The 17,798-nt window shown below is 50.6% G+C and overlaps 1 long non-coding RNA gene across 9 annotated transcripts in view; it reads left to right on the forward strand.

Annotated features, from left to right (window-relative positions):
• The window catches only part of LOC133239408 (uncharacterized), a 51,689-nt gene that overhangs the window by 20,698 nt on the left and 13,193 nt on the right, over positions 1–17,798 (forward strand). For 5 of the 9 annotated variants that reach the window (XR_009733822.1, XR_009733821.1, XR_009733824.1 and 2 more), the window contains exons 2-7: positions 602–707; positions 5,629–5,839; positions 6,023–6,091; positions 6,675–7,009; positions 11,507–11,855; positions 12,196–17,381. This is a non-coding gene — a long non-coding RNA (uncharacterized LOC133239408). The remainder of the gene's footprint in view (positions 1–601; positions 708–5,628; positions 5,840–6,022; positions 6,092–6,674; positions 7,010–11,506; positions 11,856–12,195; positions 17,382–17,798) is intronic. The other 4 variants (XR_009733823.1, XR_009733827.1, XR_009733828.1 and 1 more) reach the window with 4 other exon arrangements.

The raw sequence follows: 17,798 nt of genomic DNA on the forward strand, positions 1-17,798 counted from the left end.
AGACTTGGGAGTCAGAAGATCTGATTATAATCCTGGTTCCAGCACCTCCCCTTGATTTTAACCTTCAACAAATGACCAACCTCATTTTCCCCACCTGTAACTTGGAGATGATGGTTGCTAGCATTTTAGTCAATTGCCCAGGCCAGTGCTCACGTAGGGCTGAGACAAATGTGTGTGTGCTAAATTGCTTCAGTCATGTCTGGCTCTTTGCAACCCTATGGACTGTAACCCACCAGGCTCCTCTGTCCAGGGGATTCTCCAGGCAAGAATACTAGAGTGGGTTGTCATGCCCTCTTGCAGGGGATCTTCCTGACCCAGGGACTGAGCCCTTGTCTCTTATGTCTTCTACATTGACAAGTGGGTTCTTTACCACTAGCACCACCTGGGAAGCCCATAGAAACCAATACTGCCAGTCTTTTCTGCTCCAGCTTGGAAGCTGCTCTAAGCTGAGTCGGGCTGGGCTGGCTGGTTTGGATGGTGCCAGCATCATGGCTTCTGAACTGCTGTTTTAGGGAGATTTGTGATGGTAATTTGACGTGTCAGTCTCTTAGCTTTCTCTCTTTCCAGCTGGATGAAAGCAAGACCTTGTGTTCTTTATTAGAGCCAGAGGGTAGGACTGGACAAACTTCAAGACCCAGACCAGATCCATAGTGACCACAATGGTTTCTCCTGAAGCAGCCCTGAAACCGAAGTCTCCTGGTGGCCAGGTTAGTGCTCCTTCCTGCCTTGCTGCACCCCAGGCTGGTTTACTGTGTTCTGATGATAGCACTCTGTCCTTGTCTCCATGACTTTGCTTCTCCTACAAGTGGAAAACCACACCATCCTTCCCCAGCTGCCTAGCAAAATCACATCTAAACATTAAAGCCAAGCTACACCCCAGGACTCTTTAACGTTAGTGATGGGAGGAACCTGGGATTTGACAACAGTTATTTCAGGGCTTAAACCTTGGGTCTGACTCCTTTTTGACATCCTTCCCTGTTCGTGAAGGTGGCCAGTAGGGGTGTGTGGGGAGGGTACCATGCTGCCAATCAGAGGGGCTGCTCCTGGGCTTGCCCTCAGCCCAGCCCATCCTCCAAGGCTCTGAGGGAGCATCTTTCTACCGCTCTTTCTTCTTGCTCAAATGGCTTGGGTCCAAAGACTGGTGTCTTCACCAACTCTGCTGTACCCACTTCATGGGGGAACTTTTGTCAGAAGAGTTTCAGACATAAACCAAGAGGAAAGCATGAGAAATGTGGATATTTTGCTTTTGGAATGATCTCTCCCCTTTCAGCATCCCCTCGCCTAAAGTTCTCCCAACCTCTCCAGCACCTGGATAAGGGGCTTGGACACTGGTGTTAGACATGGAGTTACATGGTGGCTCCATCTCTGGCTGTCTATATAAATTTGGACATGTTTCATTTTCCAGAACCTCACAGGTTTTTACCCTCTGAAAAATGGGTAAAATATTACCTTTCCCCACAATGTCATGGCCTGGCTATCATTTCATTTCTACATGTTTATCATGTTTTATATGTTTGAGAGTTTAAGTTCCAAAGAGGGAGGAGCTATGTTATCTGCTGAGTCTTTGGCACCTGAAACCCCTAGTAGGTACCAGTAAACATTTGTCAGATACAGTGAGTGAATGATGTGTGATGTGATGGAGGACACAGAGGGCAGTACTGTATCTCTCTCTATTAATATTATCTCTCTTCTATCTATTATCTACCCACCTACCTACCTACCAATTGGCCAAAAAGTTCATTGGGGTTTTTCCATAACATCTTACAAAAAACCCCAAATGAACTTTTTGGCCAACCCAATATCCATCTATCTGTCTGTCTGTCTGTCTATCCATTTGTCTTAATATATCTATATACTTCTCATTTGGCAGTGGGATGAGTGCTTGGGAATATGGAAAAGGGTTTCAGCTTTTAAACCCAGAGAGATGGTGTATGAGTCAAGGTTCTCCGGACACAGAACTGGTACGATGTTTGTATGTGTGTGTCTCTGTATCTATGAATTTACCTATATATCTGCCTATCTATGGGTTTCCTTGGTAGCTCAACTGGTAAAGAATCCACCTGCAATGTAGGAGATACCGGTTCGATTTGTGGGTCAGGAAGATCCCCTGGAGAAGGGATAGGCTACGTATTCCAGTATTCTTAGTCTTCCCTGGTGGCTCAGATGGTAAAGAATCCGCCTGCAATGCGGGAGACCTGGGTTTGATCCCTGGGTTGGGACAGTCCCCTGGAGGAGGGCATGGCAACCCACTCCAACCTATGGAGAATCCCATGGACAGAGGAGCCTGGCAGGCTATGGAGCATGGGGTGACAAAGAGTCAGACATGACTGAAGTGACTAAGCACAGTACAGCTGCCTATCTATGGAGATTAATTTAGAGAACTGACTCACACAATTGTGGAAGCTGGCAAGGTCAATATCTATAGGGTAGGCTGGAGGCCCATCGAAGAGCTGCAGTTTACAGGTAGTCTGCCGGCCAAGTACCCTCTTGCTTGGGGGAGGTCAGTCTTTTTCCCTTAAGGCTCTAGCAGACGGGTGAGACCCACCCACCTTATGGATGGCAGGCTGCTTTACTCAAAGTCTACTGATTTAAATGTTAATCTTATCTTTAAAAAAATACAAACACCTTTTCAGAGACATCTTGGATAATGTTGAATCAGATATCTGTGTACTGTGGCCTAGCCATTTCATTCTGCAAATATATATGCGTGTGTGTGTGTATATATATAACCATTACATGCGTGGTTGCTCAGTTGTGTCCGACTATTTGCAACCCCATGGACTGTAGGCCATCAGGATCCTCTGCCCATGGGGATTCTCCAGGCAAGAATACTGGAGTGGGTTGCCATGCTCTCCTCCAGGGGATTTTCTCAACTCAGGGATCGAACCCAGGTTTCCCTCATTGCAGGCGGATTCTTAACTGCCTGAACCACTAGGGAAGCCCAAGAATACTGGAGTGGGTAGCCTATCCCTTCTTCGGGGGTCTTCCCAACCAAGGAATCGAACCGGGGTCTCCTGCATTGCATGTGGATTCTTTACTAGCTGAGCTACCAGGGAAGCCTAGCTACCCATTTTAGACAGGTTAAAACAGAATGGTGATCTAGACATTTGTCTGTACTCAGGACAGTGGAGTTAGTGGGGGTAGGTTTTCCTGCCCCAGCTTTTAGCCCAAACACAAAAGGTGGTCTCGGCTCATTAAGACTGGCCCTGACCTGGCAGGGAAGGACTGGAAAATGCTCAGAACTGATCAGCTCACATGGTTCAGTGCTTTCCAATCACATCCCAATGGTCTTTTGTGTGTGCAGCAGAGACACCAGCCTTTGCTTTGCTCTCTGGGTGACTCAGCTGCTCCCTGCCACTCTCCATGGAGACTGCGAGAGGAAGCCTCAAAGTCAGGGTCACGCTGGGCCCACATTAGTAGCCGCTCTGTGTTCTCTGTCATGCAGTCTGCACCTGGCAGGATCTGGGCCTCCCTATCATCACACTTGCTCACCCACAAGCAGCTCTGGCTGTGCTCACTGTTCACAGTCTTGGTCCTGAACCACTCACTGCAGCTCACTTGCCTATGCCCTCATCTGACTGCTGGCTGTCCTGGCAGCCACCGTGGTCACTGACTCTCAACTCATTTTGTTTCGGTTTGGGCACATGCTGTTGTCCTCTGGGTCTGGCTTCTCTTGTTGATACTTGCTCAGTGACAGTGATGCCTGCTCTCTGTCCCAGAAACACGTGCAGAATGTCTTGGGCATACCTCCCTGACCCAGTCCCTGGGGCCTTACTAGGATGCTGACAGGGGTGACTCACTCTCTGCGGGGCTCATGTACACGGCTGAACCTGGGCAGTTCCCATGGTGGGGGAGTGAAGGGTGTAGGACCATGGGAGCAAGGTGGAGAGAGGCAGGAGATGTAGGGTACCTTTTGTGAGACTCCAAGTCTGAGCTCTTCCTGGGGTCAGACCATTTGTGTGACCTTCTGCACATCACTGTCGTTGCCCTTGTCCCTTCACATTGCTGTGACATGGACTACGACGCCACAGACTGAGTGGTTTGTAAACAACAAAAACTTTTTTCTCGTAGACCTGGAGGCCAGAGGGCCCAAGATCCAGGGGCCAACGTGGTTGGGTGAGGACCCTCTTCTGGGCTTAAGGCTTGTATCTTCCTGGGGCAGAAGGGACAAGAGAACTCTTCAGGGTCCTTTTTAGAGAAACACTAATGCCATTCATTAGAGCTCTGCTCTCATGCCCTGAGCACCTCCCAAATGCCCCACCTCTTAATATCATCATATTGGGGGTTAGAATTTGAACATACAAATTTTGAGTGGATGCAAACATTCAGAACACGGTAGTCATGGTCCCACCTCTGAACCCATCAGAGACAGAAGTCTTTTGCTAGTATTGTTGGGACCGGCTGAGTTCACTTATCACCTGGGTTCACTGTGGTAGATGGCAGAGTCTGAGAGGGATGGAATCTTGGTGACATCAGTTTAGCCCTCAATCCAGATGAATATGAAGTAAGATCTTCCTCCAGACTTAAAAAAAATTTTCATAAGCAATTAAATTCCCTTGCTTTTATTTAAGCCAATCTCAACTGGGTTTTCTGTCACCTGCCACCAAGAAAATCCTAATGGAGCCAGCCCTGTGACCTTTGGGTCAAAGTCACTTCATCAATATTCTCAAAGGCTACGTGATTTTTTTAAAGAAACTTTATTGGAGGATAATTGCTTTACAATATCGTGCTGGTTTCTGCCATGCAACAACATGAATCGGCCACAGAAATACATGTGTCTCCTCCCTCTTGAACTTCCCTCCCATCCCCCCGCTCTAGGTGGTCACGGAGCACTGGGCTGAGCTCCCTGTGTCACACAGCAAATTCACATGGGCTCTCTATTTTGCATATGGTAATATGTATGTTTCCTGCTGCTCTCTCAGTTCGCCCCACCCTCTCCTTCCCCCACTGTGTCCACAAGTATGTTCTCTATGTCTGCATCTTCGAAGGCTGCCTGACTTTGAAGGGCATTTAGTTGTTTTGTTTCTTTAATTGGGCGTCACTTGGTCCTTGTGTTAGGATCAGCTATCTAATCCAATTCTTTGAAACTCTGCATTCAGATGCTTATATCATTCTTTGGAAGGAATGATGCTAAAGCTGAAACTCCAGTACTTTGGCCACCTCATGCAAAGAGTTGACTCATTAGAAAAGACTCTGATGCTGGGAGGGATTGGGGGCAGGAGGAGAAGGGGACGACAGGATGAGATGTCTGGATGGCATCACTGACTCGATGGACATGAGTCTGGGTGAACTCCAGGAGTTGGTGATGGACAGGGAGGCCTGGCGTGCTGCAATTCATGGGGTCTCAAAGAGTCAGACAGGACTGAGCGACTGAACTGAACCAATCTAATCCAAACTGCGTTGATAACATTGCTTTTGGTTTTCAATAGCCTTAATCAGTTCTTTGAACTTGTCTGAAAGTTGGAAACCCATAACCCACTTGTTGTTTGTTGTTTTATGGGAGCACTTATTGTTTTATGGGAACCAACAGGTTGAATGTATAAGATGAGTTGGTACAGCTCCTTGGATGAGTGGAGAGGAACTTTCAATCATCCATTGATTCCTGGAATTCTTCTATGCTGTGGGTAGGAGGTGGAAGATTCCTGGTCATCTGGGCTCCCAGGATCCAGCTTATTCTTCATGTGTTGCTAAAAGAGGACAGAGCAGTTGTTCTCATAACAGTTCCTTGGCTGAGCAAATGCTGCAACCCAGTCATCAGCACTGAAGGCAACTGAGTTCATGACCTACATCCTGACTGTTTCTAAAGGGAGCTGTAGCCACCCAGTGATTTATTTCATGGGTAAGCCTTCCAGGAAAAGGATTTCGAAGTTGTTGGAATGCGTGTATATTTTTGTGTGTTGAGTTTTGGGGATATTCTTCTTTGATCTAGTTGGCAAAATGAAACAATATGAGCTGAGAGCATGGGCCGTTTGGGTTTCCAACTTTCTGCCCTTACGTTCTGCCTCTTTTCACATTTTTGTAGATGATCAGCCTTCAAAACTGTGCAACGGTGATTGGGCATGAATCCTGTAAGTGCCAATAATGTGTGAAGGTGAGTCCAGTGAAAAATGAGGAAGCCTTGTGGTCAAGAGCATGGACACTGTGGTCTGCAGACCCGTGTTCCCTACACGCTGATTCCAGAGGGAGTGGAGTGTCTGGGAACCACAGTTCTTTCACCTTTCCTAGATAACCTGGAGTCTCATCAACTCTTAAAATTCCTCCATGTTTTCTTCTCATTTAGAATCTTTTTCTAAATGTTGCTTCCACCAGGTACAGGGATGAATTCTGGATATTTGTTTTGCCCTGTTATTTGGTTTCATAGGGGGTGGGTCTCTGAGCCTTTTCTTTCTCTCAAACTAGCCTGAAACCACTGGGCAGGCTTAAGAGTATGCTTCAGTTGTCTGCAAATCCACCTCTCCTTCTCCCCCGACCAGCATCTATCGTAGCACCCGGCATGTCGAGGGTGTTTAGTGTGGCCTTTTGGTCCTGGGCCTTTGCTCTCTGGGGGGTGGGAGTGACCACTGAATGTGAAGGAAGAGTCTGAGGGCAGAAGTTGGGTGTGGAGGGGAGTAGCCAGAAGAGGGAGGAAGTAGTGGCCAGTGAGAGGAAGGCTAAATGCCTGCTCTGTGTTCCAGTCTGTGTTCAGTGCCCCAGGGCTGCATTGCGCCTCGAAAGAGTCAGCCTGGATTCGTGGCTTGAGGTGGAAGCCAAAGTGACTGCAGCCACTTATACGAGGTGGACTGACCTGCTGCTCTGGTGCCCTTCCCTGGGCACCCAGCCCTGCTGGGTGGTCTCTGTCCTGACCCAGGGCCTGTGATTGACGTGAAGGGGTGGAAGCCAAAGAGCTGCGGACAAATGGTTTGCCTTGGCCCCGCTTGCTCAGAGAGCATGGAACACATCTGGAGGGGGTCCTGCTGCTCTCCGTCTGCAGTCTTACCCTAAGGATCTCATGGATGAAGGAATCTGGAAGGTACCAGCCCTGTTCTCAAAGCTGTGTGTGCTGTGCTTGGTTGCTCAGTGTGTCCAACTCTGCGACCCTATAGACCGTAGCCCTCTAGGCTCCTCTGTCCATGGGATTCTCCAGGCAAGAATACTGGAGTGGTTGCCATGTCTTCCTTCAAGGGATCTTCCCAATTCAGGCATGGAACCTGGGTCTCCTGCATTGCAGGTGGATTCTTTACCATCTGAGCCACCAGGGAAGTCTGTTCTCAAAATGGCTGCATTCAAATGGGCCTTCATTCCTATTATCTCAGTCCCATGGTGACCACTGTATCCACCCTGGGAGCCACCCCTCACCCTCTGCCCTTGCACATTGGCTCCATGCAAAGTTCCCTGGAGGAACAGGCTTACCCCTCCCCCTCCAACCTGAGATGGCATGGGGGTCTCTGGGATGCTGGATCCCAGGCTCATCTGTGTACACACGTGTGTGTGTATGTCTGTGTGTAAGGAGGGAGAGAGACTGATCTAAGCCTGGACAGGGACAGAGGGCAGAGACAAGTGGAAATTCACAGGCGGGACTTGCTCTCTCTCTGCTTCCCTTGTCCTCAGCCCCCTGGAAGGTGACTGTCCTGGCTCGAGGAAGCTGGGCTGGGAGTGAGGTATAGAGAGTGCTGGCACTTGTGGGACCCCCCACGCAGGTGGGCAGTGAGCTTCAGGGAGAGGAAACTGAGGAACAGTGGCCCCTCCCTGGTTTCCAGTGTGTGGACAAGAATGGGCATCTGGGTCCAGCTCTGAGCCGAGCCGAGCCCCTGGGGCCATGTGGAGGCCCACCCTTCTACTTACTCCTCTGTGGCTTGGATGCATCACCTCCCTTTTCACTGCCTCAGTTTCCCCACCTGTAAAATAGGTATCCTAACACCACCCTCACAGGTAGGTCAGATGAGACCATGGAGGAAGCAGTGCTTTGCAAGCTTTAATGTTCCTGCTGTAGTGGTGAGGGACAGGGAAGACCCCGGAGTATGGGAACCTCACATTGCAGTGCTCTGGGTCTGCAAAAAGATGGGAGGGACAGGAGAGGCTGCTCTGGGGAAGGCAGTCTGGTCCTCACAAGAGTCTTGGATCTCTGTCCTTTTGTCCCAGCGCATGAGAAACCAGGAACTCCACGTGGCTTTGGGGTGGTAACGGTAGGTGTCTGAAGTGGACGAAAAGACAGGCAGAGGGACCACTTCCCTCATTGCCTCTGGTCCATCCCATCACTTGCCACTCCTCTCAGAGCCGGTGCCTTTGCTGTCTGCAGCAGCAGCTACGGGGGCCCTTGGACCTCCCAGCATAATCTTTTTACGGAGGTGGTGTTTGGGGACTCAGGAAGAAAAGCAGCTCTCTGGCATTGTCTTGGTCTTGGCTGCCCCTAAAAATACGATGTGATGCGGCTAATGAGAAAGCACAACAGGGCCGGCTCGGCATGACCTAATATAGCCTGGCATTCGAGCCCGAACCAGGAAAGAAACGGGGACTGTAATTGAAAACACAGCATGTCTCTCCGATAGGGCGGCAGGGTGCTTGCGGTGATCTCCATGGCAGGGCAGCCTGTGCGGGTCTGAGCAGAGGCCCAGGGGGCTCTCCTGGAGCTCCTGGTGTGGTGGGGTGGGGGCCCAGCTGAGACCACCCTGCAGCCTCTTGCCAGCATCAGGTTGATGAGCCCAATAAGCTCTTGTGGGGAGGAGTAGAGGGCTCAGTGCCAACTGGGGTTGTCATGAATCCCATCTCCCCAAGACTCTGGAGAGTGGCATGGACCAGGCTTCCCGGCTGTCAGGGCTGTGGTCACCTGGCTAGACTGGATTGGCCGCACGTTGAGTCTCTAAGAGAATCTACCCCACCCTCCTGTCTCAAGCAATGGACTGATGCCAACCTGTGGAAACCCGGTGGTGGCAACTCGGAAGTCTTGTTCCTCCTCTGCCTCCTTCCTGCATAGATGGGGTCCCATGGGTCAGCCGTGGGGCCAAAGGGCCCAGAGGCTGCTCTGTGCTGACATGTGACTTGGGTCTGGGGAGGGGAGGAGCCAGAACCAAGAGGGAGAACCAAAGCTGTGAGCGACCATCTCATCCCTGTGTGTCTGAGACTTTCCTGGCCTTGGCATGCAAGTCCTGAATCCCAGGGAATCCCTCGGTCCCGGGAAAGCCAGAATGGTTGGTTTCCCTACTGCATACCCCTGCTCCCCTAAACCAGTTTGTTGTGGGACCGCAGCGTGCTCTCTGGACTGGAGTCCCAGGAGACCCACCCCAGGTCACAGGGCTGTCAGCTGACAGAGTGGGGACTTGAGTCCAGGCCTTCTGACTGAAAGTTCAAGGCTCTGTGCCCCCCTGCCTGTATTTCTCATGTCATCCATGAGCTCTCTCTAGTGTTCTTGGCCAAGGCCTTTCCCCAGGATGGAAGTGGTGGTGATAGAGCAGAAAGAGGGGGAGAGGAGAGACTTCCCAGGATTTAAGTTCAGGTTGCCTACTGAACGTTCAAACTTCTTCTGTTTTTGCAGGAGGGCAGGTGGTGATCAAACACATTATTTGCATCCATACTTCCTTCCCCACTGTAATAGGCCCCTGGCCTCTAAACAGTCACTAGGGAAATGGGGGGGCCCCAACAGGGTTAGAGGGGGACACTGAGAAACCAGGGGAGTTAAAGGCTCTGGGCTATGAGACTTCAAGAGGAGAAGGCTCAATCTCTGCCCCCAAGAATCTGATGATCTGGTTAGAAAAATGCAGCAGGCTGGCCTGTGGCTGCCTTGCTGTGGTGCCACCCAGCTATATACACACACACTCACGCACACACATAAACACTCATTCTGGGGAACAATAGATAAAGGACACAGCTTACGGAGATTGTATTACTCTCACTTCCCTTAAAGAATTTATGAGTTCAAATATTTATTGAATATTTGTTCTTAAACATGTTGTTCCCTCTGTCTGGAACACACTCTTTTTCTCCCTCCTCCTCTATCTCGGCCCCATCCCTGCAGCCCAATTCCATCCATTCTTCTGGCCTCAGCTTAATATATCATATTTATTGAACACTTAGTAGGAAGCGCTTTGCACTGAATAACTCATTTAGTCCCAATGAAAACGGTGCGAAGCTATTATACCCAGTTCACAGGCCAGGAAACTGAGTGGTTCACTGACTGCCTGAGGACACGTGGATCTCAGCTGTTAGCCTGGGGTACAGACTGGTTTGTGTTTTCCCTGGAACAAAGGCTTTTCCAATCCCCCCCCCCACCCCGGTTCCCCAAACCTCTGGTTTTCCCCTGGTAGGACACTTGTCACAGAGCTGTGAAATGCCTTGTCTCATGTTTCTTCCATGAGACAGTTCCTGGAGGCCTGCGACCCTCCTGGCTTCATCACTAGTTCTGGGCATTTAAAAAGAGCTTAGTAAAGGCCTGTTGAATGAATGGATGGGTGGATGGATGGAAGAATGGACCGATGGATGAGTGGACAGATGGAGGGATGGATGAATGGACAGATGGAGGGATGATTTACTTCAATGGCTGAAGGAGCACTGAGGCTGAGGTCCTCCATGAAGGCCCTTGTTCCGTCACTGTGGGACACCCACACTGGCCACACTGAGCTCTTGATGTCACAGGTAAACACAGCTCTCCTTTCTGGGGTGGTGCTATAACTGTGAGATCAGAGAACAAATCGATATTTAAACAGTGATTTTTTTTTCTTTTTTGGAAGAGTCAGTTCTTTTGTAAATTCTTAGGATAAAACAGATTTGGAGGGAATTTCATGCTTGTGGAGGCCTTGACAGGCAATTCTCAGCTTTCCCTCCCCTCCCCCCTCCAACTTTCCATTACAATTTCTACTCTGCTCTGGGGGGTGCTTTGATGGAAAATGTTGGAGAAGTGCCGCTCAGAGGAGTGGCTGGAACTCAGGGCTTGGGGTGATGAGATTCAGTGTAGGGGAGAAGGGAGGGAATTCCAGGGGGAGCATCCATGAGAAAGATGGGGAGATGGGAGCGGCTGTAGCTCTTGCTGGTCCCTGGAGCTGGGTGAGCAGCCTGCCACCGGCACTGTGACTGTCCCGGGGAATGGCCTTGGCTTTGAGCTCGCCAATTGCTGTTGAAATAAATGCTTTGTAGCCACATCCTGAAGTACCACGACAGCCTCTTGGAAAACGTCACACTATTTTTAGTCCCTTTAGCTCAAGAAAATTCCATCTCTTTTCCTCCCCACAAGCCAATTCATTGTTGTTCTTGCCTGGGTCGTAAAACCCCGTTCTCCTTTTTAGCTCAGTGAGGCCAGTCAGCCGTGGGGTGGAGTCCTCTGTCCATTTCTATTTTCCTATCTTGTGTCACTCGTTCACATGGGAAAAAACCAGCCATCTCCCACGTTGGGGCCCCGTGTAACCTTCTTTCTCGAGGAGACACGTGATTGCTCTGAATCACTTGGAGGCAGCCGTGAATGAAAGAACATCAGGACTTAGGGTTCGAGGTGCCTGAAGTTGGTACGCCTGGGGCTTGACACAGAGCTTGTCTATTTCAGAAAACATTTCTAAGGAGAGGAGGAACCAGTGCCTTCTAGACCGAGAGGAGCAAAGAGGGTGATTTTCTCCACTGGAGGAGTTCACTAATTCATCAGGAACCAGGAGCTGCCCAGTAGTCAGTCCTCTGCAGTTTACAAAATGCTTTTCTTGAGTTGTCTGTTCACACGTGTGCTTCTGCAATGAGGAACTATACACAAAGCTGTGGGCAAACAGATGGAGGGGCTGAGTCAGTCTGGAGGGATCAGCGAAGACTTCACAGAGGAGGTGACATATTGCTGTGTCTTAAAGCCTAAGAAGAAAGGAAGACATGATCCAGGCAGAGGGAACAGCATGTACAGACGCAAGGAGGTATGAAAGGTCGTGTCCCGAGGAGACTAGGGGGGAAGTTGGTTCCAGAATTTGAACGGTCATGTGTGTTGCTGGAGGGAGTGGGGAGCTGTTTGCGTATATTTTGCAGGAAGCTCACTCTGGAATCTGAATAGAGATTGAACCATTCTGGAGTGTATAGTGGGCTGTGCTGGGCACAGCCTATTGGACCCCTGTGTTAGACAACTGACCTTTTATTTTAAAGGTTTAATGGCTACAGCCTGGACAGGTGGGAGTGGGGAATTTAAGTTAATCCTTCAAATAGGGGCTAGCACAAGTGCCATCGTTCCTCTCTTCATGCCATTGTCTGTGTCCATCACAGGCATTGCTAATCAACCACAGCATCATCCTCATGCTACAATCGAAGAAACAGAAAGGGATGGAAATGTGGGCCCAGGACCCACCAAGTTAGGAAGCAATGGAGCCAGGCCTGGTGTCCGCAACCAGACAGATGCGACGAGCTTGAGGTTCAGACAAACACGGGTGTGTATCCAGGTTTTTCCATTTGTTGCTCGAATGTCTGCACTGTCACTAATCTTCTCTGAGCCTCAGTTTCCTCATCTGTAAGATGGGAATCATACTATCCCTTCACAGGCTGGGTGGAATGGGATAATGAATGCTGTGTGTGAGTTCAGCACCAGGTATGTATTGAGTGCACAGTGAATGGTAACTATCAGAAATATTAATAATACTATTATTTCTCATAGCTAATATACCATCTCTCTATATATTTCCCAACCTTCCACCCTCCTCTTTACCTTAGCATCCCCATCTTTTCTGTCTTTCAACATGCTGTCAAGGAGGCTGGCTGGGAACTACTAATTCTTTAAAGAGTCATGACATGGACAGACATAGCCCTGCTGTAGATGTCTCTGGTTTGTTCTAGATGAGCCAAGAGACATCGTCTGTCCTTTTGGCAGTGAACGGCAATGAAGAAAAGCGGCTGCAATGACCAGGGTCTGACCTGGTGTCATCAAGATAATTACTGTCATTTGTGGGTCTGTGGTGCCAAGGGAATTCTCCTGGGACCTTACCAGTATTGATATGTGACCAGCCAGGAAGCTGCCTGGAGCCCCATCTGTAGGAAATACAAGAATCCCACTGGAAATTTAATGTGATGGAGAACATTTAATGGAGTTGCTTTCAGGACAAGTCCTATGATTTTTCGGAGATTTGGGGTAGGTTGTTTGGGATGCTGGATGGCCTCTCAGTGTGTGCCGAGAACACAGATGGTCCCTAGACAGGGTGGAGACACCTCTCTGATGAGCTTTCAGTTTACTGGGTAGTTTTGGGGCCAGAACTGAATGGTTCAGGGCATTGGAGGAAAGGCTGAGGATCACCATCCCAGGTCCTCTCTAATTTCCTCTGAATTCAGGAAGAACTAGTTTTTAAGGAGTACCTAATGATTTGCCAACCTGGGGTCAGCTCTATTTGGTACCTGCCAGGGCAGCACAGGCCTTGGGCTTCAAGGTACAGCTGCTGTGGGCGTCATAGAGGGCTCTCCATGGAAACCTGGGGACCCCCTCTCCATGTGGCACAGTGGCCTTTTTGTCATGAGTCTGGGCAGGAGCAGGAAGGCTGGAAAGAGAGAAAAGTGGGAGGCACTGGGCATGCGACTCTCCTGCTTTTGTGTCGTTCGTGAGCGTGGCCAGTCCCAGCCTATATCAGGCAGATGGTACAGGAATTTCCCAACTGTATGCCCAGCTGTAGGGTCTGATCCAGTCACACTGAGAGGAAGAGGGACCCCAGCAGGCATTCAGGGAACCCAGGAAGGGAGTGTTGGGCAGTGAGCATGTGCAATGAAGCCCACTGACCCAGAGGCCAAGGCTGGAGGGAGACCGACCCAGCTGCCCCCAGTCCCAGTCCTACATGATCTGCTCATCACTTTATGGGCCTGCGGGGTGACCACGGATGGGAGGGTTGACCCAGCACGGCTCCTAGTCACCTCCTCTGTGAAGTCTTCCCTGATTCCTCCAGACAGACTCAGCTTCTCCATCATCTGCTCCCCACAGCCTGGTGTTCAGTTCCCTGTTACAAACAGCTCAGGATACAGCAGCTGTTCCCTTATGAGTCCGTCAGGCTCCACGGAGTGGGGACGGTTAGGTGACTCTGCAGTGTGGCCGGGTCCCTGGCTCACGGAAAAGTCTGGGTGAAGGTTTATGGGGGTGAATTCTGACATGCTGATGAAGGAACTCCAGGCTGTGTTGCAAAGTGACTGGAGTTTCTAGTCCTATTGGTTCCAAACTGCCAAGGACAGGCCTTAAATCACCTTTGCTGTAATGAGAGAAAGGGGGAACAGCAGTGATTAAATGTGCGTGATAAGACGCCCTCTAGTTCGGGTTTGGAAGAAAAGAGGGATGGCTGAGATAAAACAGGGCTGGTTTCCCGCCTTCACATCACAGCGGAGCTAGCCTGCTGGGCAGGGCCATGTCTCTAGTCCTCCCTTGGTGAGCCGGGGGCTGGCAAGATGGCATGGATGGAGAGGGGCACGGGGTGTGGCCGTGTGATTGAGGCTGAGGGGCCATTGCCACTGGGGGACATGGAAGATGGCATCCTAGGGGCCGGGGAGCCTGAACCCAGCTGAGGCTTGAGGGAAGAAGGGTAGGCTTATCAGGTGGGGCTGCAGTTCCAGGTGAGGAACAGCATGTGTGGGGGCCGGGGCTGTGTGTGCAAAAGGCCAGGACACCTGGAGCTCTGCACAGGGTTGGGAGTGCTCCACCGCGTCCCTCCTCAGCCAGACGCCAGCTCTGTGAGGCTGAGCCCCAGCCCGCGCAGGGCTTGGCCACCATCAGGGAAGCAACGTGGGGAGTGTGCCGATGCACTCTTTCTCCTTTCTTGGGGAGCTTCTACACTTAACGTGTGTCTGTGCGGCATGTGGTGTCTTTTGGAGCTGAGTGGGCTCTGGGCCCATTTCATTCTCACACCCAGCTTTTCCTACTTCCTGGAATGACAGGGAGAGAGAGCAACTCCCCCCGAAGCTACAGTCCCATCCCATCTTGGAGCACGGCAGGCGGACTTGGAGGACTGCAGCTAGCAAGGGAGGGGGTCCACAGGCCCCTTGGAGCTGAGCAGGAGTAGAGAAACAGCTCAGGCACCATGAGTGTTTCTGGAGCCCTCCTTCACCTGCCTCCATACGACTGGGCTGGCTGACACCTCATGGGGCCTGGTCTGGCCCTCATGGCTTCTCCCCCAAAGAGACGCAGTGAGAATTTCACTTATGTCATGGTCACCATCATCCTCTACTGATTTCAATGGAAGCCCTGCTGGGCACCCAGCATCATGCCCTGGCTTTTATCCTCAGGCCTCTGCTCCAACTTCTCAGGGCTTAGGAAAGACATGGGACCAACAGAGCTGGTCAACCAGTGCACAGTTTTAATACCACCGCCCAAGGGTCTGGGAAGCAGATACACCCTCAGAAAGTCATACAAAATGAGTTTCATCATAACAGTGTTGTTGTTCAGTCGCTTAGTTGCATCTGACTCTTTGTGACTGTAGCCCACGGGCTCCTCTATCCATGGGATTTCCCAGGCAAGAGCACTGGAATAGGTTGCCATTTTCTTCTCCAGAGGATTTTCCTAGGGATTGAATCCACATCTCCTGCATTGGCAAGCAGATTCTTTAGAGCTGAGCCACTGCTCCTGCTGCTGCTAAGTCACTTCAGTCGTGTCCAACTCTGTGCGACCCCATAGATGGCAGCCCACGAGGCTCCCCCGTCCCTGGGATTCTCCTGGCAAGAACACTGGAGTAGGTTGCCATTTCCTTCTCCAATGCATGAAAGTGAAAAGTGAAAGTGAAGTCGCTCAGTCGTGTCCAATTCTTAGGGACCCCATGGACTGTGGCCCACCAGGCTCCTCCATCCATGGGATTTTCCAGGCAAGAGTGCTGGAGTGGGGTGCCATTGCCTTCTCCGAGCTGAGCCACTAGGGAAGCCTATAAACAGTGTTGGGCCTGACTCAAATGTTTACATGCCCTGTTCCCCCAATTTATGCCTCGAAGTGGTGCTGTCCAGTAGAAATAGTGTGAGCTACAAACATTATTTAACATACTCTAGTAGCCACATTGGAGAAGGCAATGGCACCCCACTCCAGTACTCTTGCCTGGGAAATCCCATGGACAGAGGAACTTGGTGGGCTACAGTCCATGGGGTCACAAAGAGTTGGACACAATTTGGCAACTGAACAACAACAATTCATACCTAAGTGTTTTTAAGTAATAGATGGTTGGATGGCATTACCAACTCAATGGACATGAGTCTGAGCAAACTCCGGGAGAGAGTGAAGGACAGGGAAGCCTGCGGTGCTGCAGTTCATGGGGTTGCAGAGTTGGACACAACTTAGTGACTGAACAACAACAACAAAACAGGTGATATAATGGGGTCGTAGCTCAACCCTGACTTCCCACATGGGGAAACTGAGCCTCAGGAGGTGGGAGCACCTTGCCCAAGGTCACACAGCCACTAATTCGGATGCCAGGATCGGAACTCAGGGCTCCACCAGCCCAGAGTCTAGGCCTCTGCCCCATCCAACTTTTCTGGGAAAAGACTCAAAGTTCTCAGGATCCTCTCTCTGGAACAGCCTCAACAGTGTTCAGTGAGGGTGCTGGCTTGTCCCAGGGCCTAAAGGAACTGGCGGGAAGGCACCAGGAGCCAGACCCTGGAGTCAGCTCTGCCACTTCCAGCTGTGTGACCTTGGGCTGGTGACTGCACTTCCTGAGCCTCAGGTTTCCTTTCTGGGCAGTGTGAGTGATAATTCCAACACTGCACAGTGTGTAAGGAGAGCTTAATTCAGGGCCCAGCACTTAACTATACATGTAACAACTTTTGCCATCATTGTAAGGAATGGAACACCCACCCAGCTTGAAAAGTTTAATCGTGAAAGGTGATGTTTGGCTCATGTAACCAGAAAGTCTGGAGGTGGGCTAGTCACAGGACAGGTTGATCCAGGGCCTCGATGATGTCACCAGGGACCCAGGTTCTTTCCATGTATGTCTGATGCACTGTGACTGCTGGCTGCCTGAGGGGCTCATAGCCCCAAGCGAGAGTCTCAGGGATTCCTCTGATTGGATGGGCTTTGGTCATATGGGCTTTGGTCACGTGGGACCGATGACTTTGGCCAGGGGATGGAATGTTCTGAATGGCTGAGCCCAACTCAGACCTACTCTTGGGGCTATAGGTTTCAATTCTTCCAAAGCACATGGTATTTATATATATAGGGTGGCTATCCAGTGTCAGTCTGGGTCTGGTTGGAAAAGAGGGCTGGGAGATGAGTGGGAAACCAGTAAACACTCTTAATGGTTTTTCTTTTCCTTTTCCTCCACCCCAGCAAGTATAAGGAGAGCTCCCTCCGTGACATCCCTGCCACCCTTTGGTGGACCCAGGCACCAAGGTTTCTTCTCTGCCCCACAGACGGCCAGGGCTCACTCCTATTTTCTGTTGTTTTCATTTTTGGACACCCCCCCTGCCTTCTGTGAGGTTTCTCCAGGAAGCCTCTCTACACTGTGACCTCACAGGTGGGCATCTAGGAATACTCTGTCTGCTGTGCTAATTGCCTTGTGGTGAACTGTGGTCGTGACCTAAGGGCTTTTCTTCTCCCCATTTCACAGAAGAGGAAACTGAATCACAGAGAGGTTGGCAGTGAGCTCTGTTAGTCAAGGCTTATTTGATTAGTATCACCATGACCCAGGCCCTGTCATTAAGGGGCACTCGTGTGAGCGGCCTGCTGCTGGTGGGGGCGACAGGGCTCCCTAGAGCTGCTGAAGTGGGCAGGCTCCAGCCACACAGTTGATCCTTCCAGTTGACGCCCACCTGTCAGTCCAATACTCCAAACCCCTCTCCTCCCGAGGAGGCAGGTGGAAAGAGAGTGGGAGGAAAGCAGACAGGATTGAGCTGATGAGTAAGTTTGGGAAATGACCTCCATCATTTCCTCT

This window comes from Bos javanicus, chromosome 26, assembly GCF_032452875.1.
Source record: "Bos javanicus breed banteng chromosome 26, ARS-OSU_banteng_1.0, whole genome shotgun sequence".
Lineage (NCBI taxonomy): Eukaryota > Metazoa > Chordata > Mammalia > Artiodactyla > Bovidae > Bos > Bos javanicus.